The following is a 14,003-nucleotide window of genomic DNA, read 5'->3' as shown; positions in this document are numbered from 1 at the left end:
TACTATATTATACTATACTCTACTGTACTCTACTATACTGCAAATATGAGGTAGGGCATTCTACGGTACTATAGTATATTATACTATTATACAGTACTCTATTATATTATACTGTAGTCTAATATATTATACTGTACTCTACTACACTGCAAATATGAGGTAGGGCATTCTACGGTACTATAGTATATTATACAGTACTGTACTATATTATACTGTAGTCTAATATATTATACAGTACTATACTACACTGCAAATATGAGGTTGGGCATTCTACGGTACTATAGTATATTATACTATTATACAGTACTCTACTATATTATACTGTACTCTACTATACTGCAAATATGAGGTAGGGTATTCTACGGTACTATAGTATATTATACTATTATACAGTACTCTATTATATTATACTGTAGTCTACTATATTATACTGTACTCTACTATACTGCAAATATGAGGTAGGGCATTCTACGGTACTATAGTATATTATACTATTATACAGTACTATACTATATTATACTGTAGTCTAATATATTATACTGTACTCTACTACACTGCAAATATGAGGTAGGGCATTCTACGGTACTATAGTATATTATACTATTATACAGTACTATATTATACTATACTCTACTGTACTCTACTATACTGCAAATATGAGGTAGGGTATTCTACGGTACTATAGTATATTATACTATTATACAGTACTCTACTATATTATACTGTAGTCTAATATATTATACTGTACTCTACTACACTGCAAATATGAGGTAGGGCATTCTACGGTACTATAGTATATTATACTGTAGTCTAATATATTATACTATTATACTGTACTCTACTATATTATACTGTACTCTACTGTACTCTACTATATTATACTATTATACTATTATACAGTACTATATTATACTATACTCTACTGTACTCTACTATACTGCAAATATGAGGTAGGGCATTCTACGGTACTATACTATATTATACTATTATACAGTACTCTACTATATTATACTGTAGTCTAATATATTATACTATTATACTGCACTCTACTATATTATACTGTACTCTACTGTACTCTACTATATTATACTATTATACTATTATACAGTACTATATTATACTATACTCTACTGTACTCTACTATAGTATATTATACTATTATACAGTACTGTACTATATTATACTGTAGTCTAATATATTATACTGTACTCTACTATACTGCAAATATGAGGTAGGGTATTCTACTGTACTATAGTATATTATACTATTATACTGTACTATATTATACTGTAGTCTAATATATTATACTGTACTCTACTATACTGCAAATATGAGGTAGGGTATTCTACGGTACTATAGTATATTATACTATTATACAGTACTCTACTATATTATACTGTAGTCTAATATATTATACTATTATACTGTACTCTACTATACTGCAAATATATGAGGTAGGGCATTCTATGGTACTATAGTATATTATACTATTATACAGTACTATACTATATTATACTGTAGTCTAATATATTATACTATTATACTATACTATATTATACTATACTCTACTGTATTATACTGTATTATATATTATACTGTATTCTACTATATGTTATACTGTAGTCTAATATATTATACTATTATACTGTACTCTACTATATTATACTATACTCTACTGTACTCTACTATATTGTACTATTATACTATTATACAGTACTATATTATATTATACTCTACTGTACTCTACTATATTATACTGTACTCTACTATTATACTGTACTCTACTATTATACTGTACTATACTGTACTCTACTGTTATACTGTACTATACTGTACTCTACTATTATACTGTACTATACTATTATACTGTACTCTACTATTATACTGTACTCTACTATATTATACTGTACTCTACTATACTCTACTATTATACTGAACTCTACTGTTATACTGTACTATACTATTATACTGTATACTGTACTCTACTGTTATACTGTACTCTACTGTTATACTGTACTCTACTACACTCTACTATTATACTGTACTCTACTGTTATACTGTACTATACTATTATACTGTACTCTACTGTATTCTACTGTTATACTGTACTATACTATTATACTGTACTCTACTGTACTCTACTGTTATACTGTACTCTACTGTTATACTGTACTCTACTGTACTCTACTATTATACTGTACTCTACTGTTATACTGTACTATACTATTATACTGTACTCTACTGTATTCTACTGTTATACTGTACTCTACTATTATACTGTACTCTACTGTACTCTACTGTTATACTATACTCTACTGTTATACTGTACTCTACTGTTATACTGTACTCTACTGTACTCTGCTGTTATACTGTACTCTACTATTATACTGTACTCTACTATTATACTGTACTCTACTGTTATACTGTACTCTACTATTATACTGTACTCTACTATTATACTATACTCTACTATTATACTGAACTCTACTGTTATACTGTACTATACTATTATACTGTACTCTACTGTATTATACTGTTATACTGTACTATACTATTATACTGTATTCTACTATTATACTGTACTCTACTGTACTCTACTGTTATACTATACTCTACTGTTATACTGTACTCTACTGTTATACTGTACTCTACTGTACTCTACTATTATACTGTACTCTACTGTTATACTGTACTATACTATTATACTGTACTATACTGTACTCTACTGTTATACTGTACTCTACTATTATACTGTACTCTACTGTTATACTGTACTACTACTATTATACTATACTATACTGTACTCTACTGTTATACTGTACTCTATTGGTATACTATACTCTACTATTATACTGTACTCTACTGTTATACTCTACTATTATACTATACTCTACTGTACTCTACTGTTATACTGTACTCTACTGTTATACTCTACTGTACTCTACTGTACTCTACTATTATACTGTACTCTACTGTTATACTCTACTGTTATACTGTACTCTATTGGTATACTATACTCTACTGTACTCTACTGTTATACTGTACTCTACTGTTATACTCTACTGTACTCTACTGTACTCTACTATTATACTGTACTCTACTGTACTCTACTGTTATACTGTACTCTACTATTATACTGTACTCTACTGTACTCTACTGCTATACTGTACTCTACTATTATACTGTACTCTACTGTACTCTACTGTTATACTGTACTCTATTGGTATACTATACTCTACTGTACTCTACTGTTATACTCTACTGTTATACTATACTCTACTGTACTCTACTGTTATACTGTACTCTACTGTTATACTCTACTGTACTCTACTGTACTATACTATTGTACTGTACTCTACTGTTATACTCTACTGTTATACTGTACTCTATCGGTATACTATAATCTACTGTACTCTACTGTTATACTCTACTGTTATACTATACTCTACTGTACTCTACTGTTATACTGTACTCTACTGTTATACTCTACTGTACTCTACTGTACTCTACTATTATACTCTACTCTACTGTTATACTGTACTCTACTGTTATACTGTACTCTACTGTTATACTGTACTCTACTATTATACTGTACTCTACTGTTATACTCTACTGTTATACTGTACTCTACTGTTATACTGTACTCTACTATTATACTGTACTCTACTGTACTCTACTATTATACTGTACTCTACTATCATACTGTACTCTACTGTTATACTGTACTCTACTATTATACTGTACTCTACTGTTATACTGTACTCTACTGTTACACTGTACTCTACTGTACTCTACTATTATACTGTACTCTACTGTTATACTGTACTCTACTGTACTCTACTGTTATACTGTACTCTACTATTATACTGTACTCTACTATTATACTGTACTCTACTGTACTCTACTATTATACTGTACTCTACTGTTATACTGTACTCTACTGTACTATACTGTTATACTGTACTCTACTGTTATACTGTACTCTACTGTTATACTGTACTCTACTATTATACTGTACTCTACTGTTATACTGTACTCTACTGTACTCTACTGTTATACTGTACTCTACTGTTATACTGTACTATACTATTATACTGTATTCTACAGTTATACTGTACTCTACTATTATACTGTACTCTACTGTTATACTGTACTATACTATTATACTGTATTCTACTGTTATACTGTACTCTACGGTTATACTGTACTCTACTGTACTCTACTATTATACTGTACTATACTATTATACTGTACTCTACTATTATACTGTACTCTACTGTTATACTGTACTCTACTGTTATACTGTATTCTACTGTTATACTGTACTCTACGGTTATACTGTACTCTACTGTACTCTACTATTATACTGTACTATACTATTATACTGTATTCTACTGTTATACTGTACTCTACTATTATACTGTACTCTACTGTTATACTGTACTATACTATTATACTGTATTCTACTGTTATACTGTACTCTACGGTTATACTGTACTCTACTGTACTCTACTATTATACTGTACCAAACTATTATACTGTACTATACTATTATACTGTATTCTACTGTTATACTGTACTCTACTGTTATACTCTACTGTACTCTACTATTATACTGTACTATACTATTATACTGTACTATACTATTATACTGTACTCTACGGTTATACTGTACTCTACTGTACTCTACTATTATACTGTACTCTACTGTTATACTGTACTCTGTTATACTATTATACTGTACTCTACTATTATACTGTACTCTACTGTTATACTCTACTGTTATACTGTACTCTACTATTATACTGTACTCTACTGTTATTATACTGTACTCTACTGTACTCTACTATTATACTGTACTCTACTATTATACTGTACTCTACTGTTATACTGTACTCTACTATTATACTGTACTCTACTGTTATACTGTACTCTACTGTTATACTGTACTCTACTGTTACACTGTACTCTACTGTTATACTGTACTCTACTATTATACTGTACTCTACTGTTATACTGTACTCTACTGTACTCTACTGTTATACTGTACTACTGTTATACTGTACTCTACTATTATACTGTACTCTACTGTTATACTGTACTCTACTGTACTCTACTGTTATACTGTACTCTACTGTTATACTGTACTATACTATTATACTGTATTCTACTGTTATACTGTACTATACTGTACTCTACTGTTATACTGTACTATACTGTACTCTACTGTTATACTGTACTCTACTATTATACTGTACTATACTATTATACTGTATTCTACTGTTATACTGTACTCTACGGTTATACTGTACTCTACTGTACTCTACTATTATACTGTATTCTACTGTTATACTGTACTCTACTATTATACTGTACTCTACTGTTATACTGTACTCTACTATTATACTGTACTATACTGTACTCTACTATTATACTGTACTCTACTGTTATACTGTACTATACTATTATACTGTATTCTACTGTTATACTGTACTCTACGGTTATACTGTACTCTACTGTACTCTACTGTTATACTGTACTCTACTGTTATACTGTACTCTACTATTATACTGTACTCTACTATTATACTGTACTATACTGTACTCTACTGTTATACTGTACTGTTATACTGTACTCTACTATTATACTGTACTCTACTGTTATACTGTACTCTACTATTATACTGTACTATACTGTACTCTACTGTTATACTGTACTCTACTATTATACTGTACTCTACTATTATACTGTACTATACTGTACTCTACTGTTATACTGTACTCTACTGTACTCTACTATTATACTGTACTCTACTATTATACTGTACTCTACTGTTATACTGTACTCTACGGTTATACTGTACTCTACTGTTATACTGTACTCTACTGTACTCTACTACTGTATATCTACTATACTCTCTCTCTTTCTCTCCTTACATTCTCTCTCTGTCTCAGTATTTTGATCTGGCTGCTGATGTGATGGCAGAGAATGCACACCTCACCTACAAGTTCCTCACCCCGGTAAGAACCACAGCTCCCTTTTATTGTCCTATATGTTCATACTACATCCCTACGGTCAGTCACTAGGGATAGTTTTACTTCAAAAGCACACATGTTAGTCTGACCCTGAAGTGATGTCCACGTTCCATTTTTCCATGTGGGATTGAAAGACCTCTATATAAATCCTATGGGATTGAAAGACCTCTATATAAATCCTGTGGGATTGAAAGACCTCTATATAAATCCTGTTCTGGATTGAAAGACCTCTATATAAATCCTGTGGGATTGAAAGACCTCTATATAAATCCTATGGGATTTAAAGACCTCTATATAAATCCTGTGGGATTGAAAGACCTCTATATAAGACCTCTATATAAGACCTCTATATAAATCCTGTGGGATTGAAAGACCTCTATATAAATCCTATGGGATTGAAAGACCTCTATATAAATCCTATGGGATTGAAAGACCTCTATATAAATCCTATGGGATTGAAAGACCTCTATATAAATCCTATGGGATTGATAGACCTCTATATAAATCCTGTGGGATTGAAAGACCTCTATATAAATCCTATGGGATTGAAAGACCTCTATATAAATCCTATGGGATTGATAGACCTCTATATAAATCCTATGGGATTGAAAGACCTCTATATAAATCCTGTGGGATTGAAAGACCTCTATACAAGACCTCTATATAAATCCTATGGGATTGAAAGACCTCTATATAAGACCTCTATATAAATCCTATGGGATTGAAAGACCTCTATATAAATCCTGTGGGATTGAAAGACCTCTATATAAATCCTGTGGGATTGAAAGACCTCTATATAAATCCTATGGGATTGAAAGACCTCTATATAAATCCTATGGGATTGAAAGACCTCTATATAAATCCTATGGGATTGAAAGACCTCTATATAAATCCTGTGGGATTGAAAGACCTCTATATAAGTCCTATGGGATTGAAAGACCTCTATATAAATCCTATGGGATTGAAAGACCTCTATATAAATCCTATGGGATTGAAAGACCTCTATATAAATCCTATGGGATTGAAAGACCTCTATATAAGACCTCTATATAAATCCTGTTCTTGCTCCACATCCCCAATTCATGTTCTGGTCCTCCTTCTCCTGCTATGTAATAAACAGTTGATCTATGTGGTCTCTACCGTTCCAGTATCTGTATGAGTTTCTGGACGCCATGTTGACCTGCCAGACAGCTCCAGAGGAGGTAACAACAAAACGACACACTATTTACACCCTGTACCACCTACTACCTAGTACGAATCACTCTATACTACCTAGTACTACTCACTATACTACCTAGTACGAATCACTCTATACTACCTACTACCTAGTACTATCACTATACCACCTACTACCTAGTACTAATCACTATTCCACCTACTACCTAGTACTAATCACTATACTACCTAGTACTACTCACTATACTACCTACTACCTAGTACCAATCACTATACTACCTACTACCTAGTACTACTCACTATACTACCTACTACCTAGTACCAATCACTATACTACCTACTACCTAGTACCAATCACTATACTTCCTACGACATAGTACTAATCACTCTATACTACCTACTACCTAGTACTAATCATTATACTACCTACTCCCTAGTACTAATCACTATATACTACCTACTACCTAGTACTAATCACTATATACTACCTACTCCCTAGTACTAATCACTATACTACCTACTCCATAGAACTAATCACTCTATACTACCTAGTACTACTCACTATACTACCTACTACCTAGTACTAATCACTCTATACTACCTACTACCTAGTACTATCACTATACCACCTACTACCTAGTACTAATCACTATACCACCTACTACCTAGTACTAATCACTATACTACCTAGTACTACTCACTATACTACCTACTACCTAGTACCAATCACTATACTACCTACTACCTAGTACTACTCACTATACTACCTACTACCTAGTACCAATCACTATACTACCTACTACCTAGTACCAATCACTATACTTCCTACCTAGTACATAGTACTAATCACTCTATACTACCTACTACCTAGTACTAATCATTATACTACCTACTACCTAGTACTAATCACTATACTACCTACTCCTAGTACTAATCACTATATACTACCTACTACCTAGTACTAATCACTATACTACCTACTCCCTAGTACTAATCACTATACTACCTACTCCCTAGTAATAATCACCCTATACTACCTACTACCTAGTACTAATCGCTATACTACCTACTCCCTAGTACTAATCACTATACTACCTACTCCCTAGAACTAATCACTCTATACTACCTACTGTCTAGTACTAATCACTGTATACAACATACTGCCTACTAGTACTACTCACTATACTACCTACTACCTAGTACTAATCACTATATGACCTTCTCCCTAGTACTAATCACTCTATACTACATACTACCTAGTACTAATCACTGTATACAACCTACTGTCTAGTACTAATCACTCTATACTACCTACTACCTAGTTCTAATCACCCCATGCTCCCTACTACCTAGTACTAATAACTGTATACTACCTAGTACTAATCACTCTATAATACCTACTCCCTAGTACTAATCACTATACTACCTTCTCCCTAGTACTAATTACTGTATACTACCTACTACCTAGTACTAATCACCCCATGCTCCCTACTACCTAGTACTAATAACTGTATACTACCTAGCACTATTCACTCTATACTACCTACTGTCTAGTACTAATCAAACTATACTACCTACTCCCTAGTACTAATCACTATATCACCTACTACCTAGTACTAATCACTATACTACCTACTACCTAGTACTAATCACTATACTACCTACTACCTAGTACTAATCACTCTATACTACCTACTGTCTAGTACTAATCACCCTATACTACCTACTGTCTAGTACTAATCACTATACTACCTACTACCTAGTACTAATCACTATACCACCTACTACCTAGTACTAATCACTATACTACCTACTTCCTAGTACTAACCACTATACTACCTACTCCCTAGTACTAATCACCCCATACTCCCTACTACCTAGTACTAATAACTGTATACTACCTACTCCCTAGTACTAATCACTATACTCCCTACTACCTAGTACTAATAACTGTATACTACCTACTACCTAGTACTAATCACTATACTCCCTACTACCTAGTACTAATAACTGTATACTACCTACTACCTAGTACTAATCACTATACTACCTACTCCCTAGTACTAATCACCCCATACTCCCTACCACCTAGTACTAATAACTGTATACTACCTACTCCCTAGTACTAATCACTATACTCCCTACTACCTAGTACTAGTAACTGTATACTACCTACTCCCTAGTACTAATCACCCCATACTCCCTACCACCTAGTACTAATAACTGTATACTACCTACTCCCTAGTACTAATCACTATACTCCCTACTACCTAGTACTAATAACTACCTGGTATATACTACCTACTCCCTAGTACTAATCACTATACTACCTACTACCTAGTACTAATAACTGTATACTACTTACTCCCTAGTACTAATCACTATACTACCTACTACCTAGTACTAATCACTATACTACCTACTCCCTAGTACTAATCACTGTATACTACCTACTCCCTAGTACTAATCACTATACTACCTACTACCTAGTACTAATCACTATACTACCTACTACCTAGTACTAATAACTGTATACTACCTACTACCTAGAACTAATCACTCTATACTACCTACTACCTAGTACTAATCACTATACTACCTACTACCTAGTACTAATCACTATACTACCTACTATCTAGTACTAATAACTGTATACTACCTACTACCTAGTACTAATCACTCTATACTACCTACTACCTAGTACTAATCACTATACTACCTACTACCTAGTACTAATCACTGTATACTACTACCTACTACCTAGTACTAATCACTATACTACCTGCTACCTAGTACTAATAACTGTATACTACCTACTACCTAGTACTAATAACTGTATACTACCTATTACCTAGTACTAATAACTGTATACTACCTACTACCTAGTACTAATCACTCTATACTACCTAGTACTAATCACTATACTACCTACTACCTAGTACTAATCACTCTATACTCCCTACTACCTAGTACTAATCACTCTATACTACCTAGTACTAATCACTATACTACCTACTACCTAGTACTAATAACTGTATACTACCTACTACCTAGTACTAATCACTATACTACCTACTACCTAGTACTAATAACTGTATACTACCTACTACCAAGTACTAATCACTCTATACTACCTACTGCCTAGTACTAATCACTATACTACCTACTACCTAGTACTAATAACTGTATACTACCTACTACCTAGTACTAATCACTATACTACCTACTCCCTAGTACTAATCACTATACTGCCTACTACCTAGTTCTAATCACTATACTACCTACTACCTAGTTCTAATCACTATACTACCTACTACCTAGTTCTAATCACTATACTACCTACTACCTAGTACTAATCACTATACTACCTACTACCTAGTACTAATCACTCTATACTACCTACTACCTAGTACTAATCACTCTATACTACCTACTACCTAGTTCTAATCACTATACTACCTACTACCTAGTACTAATCTAGTCCTGTTATACTACCTGCCTACCTAGTACTAATCACTCTATACTACCTACTACCTGGTACTAATCACTCTATACTACCTGTCTGGTTACCTAGTACTAATCATCCTCTGTTACTACCTACTACCTAGTACTAATCACTCTATACTACCTACTACCTAGTACTAATCACTCTATACTACCTAGTACTAATCACTCTATACTACCTACTACCTAGTACTAATCACTCTATACTACCTACTACCTAGTACTAATCACTCTATACTACCTACTACCTAGTACTAATCACTCTATACTACCTAGTACTAATCACTCTATACTACCTACTACCTAGTACTAATCACTCTATACTACCTACTACCTAGTACTAATCACTCTATACTACCTACTACCTAGTACTAATCACTGTATACAACCTACTACCTAGTACTAATCACTCTATACTACCTACTACCTAGTACTAATCACTCTATACTACCTAGTACTAATCACTCTATACTACCTACTACCTAGTACTAATCACTCTATACTACCTAGTACTAATCACTCTATACTACCTACTACCTAGTACTAATCACTCTATACTACCTAGTACTAATCACTCTATACTACCTACTACCTAGTACTAATCACTCTATACTACCTACTACCTAGTACTAATCACTCTATACTACCTAGTACTAATCACTCTATACTACCTACTACCTAGTACTAATCACTCTATACTACCTACTACCTAGTACTAATCACTGTATACAACCTACTCCCTAGTACTAATCATTCTCTACTAGCATCAACCTTCTGTAGCATTAAACACACCACTACTACACACATACATATATTTCTGTTTCATGTTTTAGCCAGTGACCTGAATGTTCCACAATGTAATGAACCAGTCCTCTACATTGCAGAGACTTTAAAGTCCTGTGTCATTGCTGCTGCTCTTTGTACATTCGGATGGAATATATTCCGTCTTTGATCATGTCTCTGTTGTGTTTGACCAACGCAGGCCTTCAGGAAGTTTGATGAGATGAACGTTATCCATTGAGTTGACAGATCAACTACGCAAGCTGACCAAACAGGTTACAATCTCTCTCTTGATGTTGTCTGTCTTCCTGATGTTGTCTGGTTATCCTGTTGATGTTGTCTGGTTATCCTGTTGATGTTGTCTGGTTATCCTGTTGATGTTGTCTGGTTATCCTGTTGATGTTGTCTGGTTATCCTGTTGATGTTGTCTGGTTATCCTGTATGATGTTGTCTGGTTATCCTGTTGATGTTGTCTGGTTATCCTGTTGATGTTGTCTGGTTATCATGTTATCCTGTTGATGTTGTCTGGTTATCATGTTGATGTTGTCTGGTTATCCTGTTGATGTTGTCTGGTTATCCTGTTGATGTTGTCTGGTTATCATGTTATCCTGTTGATGTTGTCTGGTTATCATGTTGATGTTGTCTGGTTATCCTGTTATCCTGTTGATGTTGTCTGGTTATCCTGTTGATGTTGTCTGGTTATCCTGTTGGTGTTGTCTGGTTATCCTGCTGATGTTGTCTGATTATCCTGTTGATGTTGTCTGGTTATCCTGTTGATGTTGTCTGGTTATCCTGTTGATGTTGTCTGGTTATCCTGTTATCCTGTTGATGTTGTCTGGTTATCCTGTTGATGTTGTCTGGTTATCCTGTTGATGTTGTCTGGTTATCCTGTTATCATGTTGATGTTGTCTGGTTATCCTGTTGATGTTGTCTGGTTATCCTGTTGATGTTGTCTGGTTATCCTGTTGATGTTGTCTGGTTATCCTGTTGGTGTTGTCTGGTTATCCTGTTGATGTTGTCTGGTTATCCTGTTATCCTGTTGATGTTGTCTGGTTATTCTGTTGATGTTGTCTGGTTATCCTGTTGATGTTGTCTGGTTATCCTGTTATCCTGTTGATGTTGTCTGGTTATCCTGTTGATGTTGTCTGGTTATCATGTTGATGTTGTCTGGTTATCCTGTTGATGTTGTCTGGTTATCCTGTTATTATGTTGTCTGGTTATCCTGTTATGTTGATGTTGTCTGGTTATCCTGTTGATGTTGTCTGGTTATCCTGTTGATGTTGTCTGGTTATGTTGATGTTGTTATGTTGTCTGGTTATCCTGTTGATGTTGTCTGGTTATCCTGTTGATGTTGTCTGTTATCCTGTTGATGTTGTCTGGTTATCCTGTTGATGTTGTCTGGTTATCCTGTTGATGTTGTCTGGTTATCCTGTTGATGTTGTCTGGTTATCATGTTGATGTTGTCTGGTTATCCTGTTGATGTTGTCTGGTTATCCTGTTGATGTTGTCTGGTTATCCTGTTGATGTTGTCTGGTTATCCTGTTGATGTTGTCTGGTTATCCTGTTGATGTTGTCTGGTTATCTGTTATCCTGTTGATGTGGTCTGGTTATCCTGTTGATGTTGTCTGGTTATCCTGTTGATGTTGTCTGGTTATCCTGTTGATGTTGTCTGGTTATCCTGTTGATGTTGTCTGGTTATCCTGTTGATGTTGTCTGGTTATCCTGTTGATGTTGTCTGGTTATCCTGTTGATGTTGTCTGGTTATCCTGTTGATGTTGTCTGTTATCCTGTTATCCTGTTGATGTTGTCTGGTTATCCTGTTGATGTTGTCTGGTTATCCTATTAATGTTGTCTGGTTATCCTATTAATGTTGTCTGGTTATCCTGTTGATGTTGTCTGGTTATCCTGTTGATGTTGTCTGGTTATCCTGTTGATGTTGTCTGGTTATCCTGTTGATGTTGTCTGGTTATCCTGTTGATGTTGTCTGGTTATCCTGTTGATGTTGTCTGGTTATCCTGTTGATGTTGTCTGGTTATCCTATTGATGTTGATGTTGTCTGGTTATCCTGTTGATGTTGTCTGGTTATCCTGTTGATGTTGTCTGGTTATCCTGTTGATGTTGTCTGGTTATCCTGTTGATGTTGTCTGGTTATCCTGTTATCTGGTTATCCTGTTGATGTTGTCTGGTTATCTGTTATCCTGTTGATGTTGTCTGGTTATCCTGTTGATGTTGTCTGGTTATCCTGTTGATGTTGTCTGTTGATGTTGGTTATCCTGTTGATGTTGTCTGTTATCCTGATGTTGATGTTGTCTGGTTATCCTGTTGATGTTGTCTGGTTATCCTGTTGATGTTGTCTGGTTATCCTGTTGATGTTGTCTGGTTATCCTGTTGATGTTGTCTGGTTATCCTGTTATCCTGTTGATGTTGTCTGGTTATCCTGTTGATGTTGTCTGGTTATCCTGTTGATGTTGTCTGGTTATCCTGTTGATGTTGTCTGTTATCCTGTTG

At 34.2% G+C, this 14,003-nt stretch overlaps 1 pseudogene; it reads left to right on the top strand.

Annotated features, from left to right (window-relative positions):
• LOC135532886 (intraflagellar transport protein 70A-like) overlaps nucleotides 1-14,003 on the top strand; it is a 37,535-nt pseudogene that overhangs the window by 15,486 nt on the left and 8,046 nt on the right.

Source organism: Oncorhynchus masou, unplaced genomic scaffold, assembly GCF_036934945.1.
Source record: "Oncorhynchus masou masou isolate Uvic2021 unplaced genomic scaffold, UVic_Omas_1.1 unplaced_scaffold_2087, whole genome shotgun sequence".
Classification (NCBI taxonomy): Eukaryota; Metazoa; Chordata; class Actinopteri; order Salmoniformes; family Salmonidae; genus Oncorhynchus; species Oncorhynchus masou.
This window is presented reverse-complemented; position numbering and strand designations above follow the sequence as displayed.